The sequence below is a fragment of the Tupaia chinensis genome, unplaced genomic scaffold (assembly GCF_000334495.1).
Source record: "Tupaia chinensis unplaced genomic scaffold, TupChi_1.0 Scaffold000215_1, whole genome shotgun sequence".
Classification (NCBI taxonomy): Eukaryota; Metazoa; Chordata; class Mammalia; order Scandentia; family Tupaiidae; genus Tupaia; species Tupaia belangeri.
In genome coordinates, this window is record NW_006159690.1 from 1,827,600 (window position 1) to 1,828,003 (window position 404).

General features: G+C 41.1%; 1 protein-coding gene across 2 annotated transcripts in view; it reads right to left on the minus strand.

Moving 5' to 3' along the window:
- The window catches only part of DOCK7 (dedicator of cytokinesis 7), a 213,522-nt gene that overhangs the window by 20,400 nt on the left and 192,718 nt on the right, over positions 1-404 (minus strand). The window lies entirely within an intron of this gene.

Consider the following 404-nt stretch of genomic DNA (forward strand, 5'->3'; position numbering starts at 1 on the left):
ATATATATATGTATATACATATATGTATATAATTTTACTTACTGTATGTTTATTTATTTTTCAATTTGCTATAGGTCATGAGCATGCACCAGAAAAAGAGAGAGTGAGGGAAAGTGAGAAAGCAAGCCACCAAGTCTGGGGCTCAAACCACAGTCGGCCATATGGGAGTCCAGTACCTTAACCACCATGCTACCTGCTCATCCCCCACTAACATATTTTTACTTTTGTGTGTTTGTGTGTGTGAGATTTTTGCTGTAGTGTTCGTGTGCTTGCCAGAGAGACAGACAGAGACAGAGATAGAAACTGAGAAATCACCCCCTGGTGGGAAAGGCCATGCTGCAATCCCTTCTCCTCCATTCTTTTTTTTTTTTTTTGGGGAGGTTTTTTCTTTTGTGGCGCTGCGC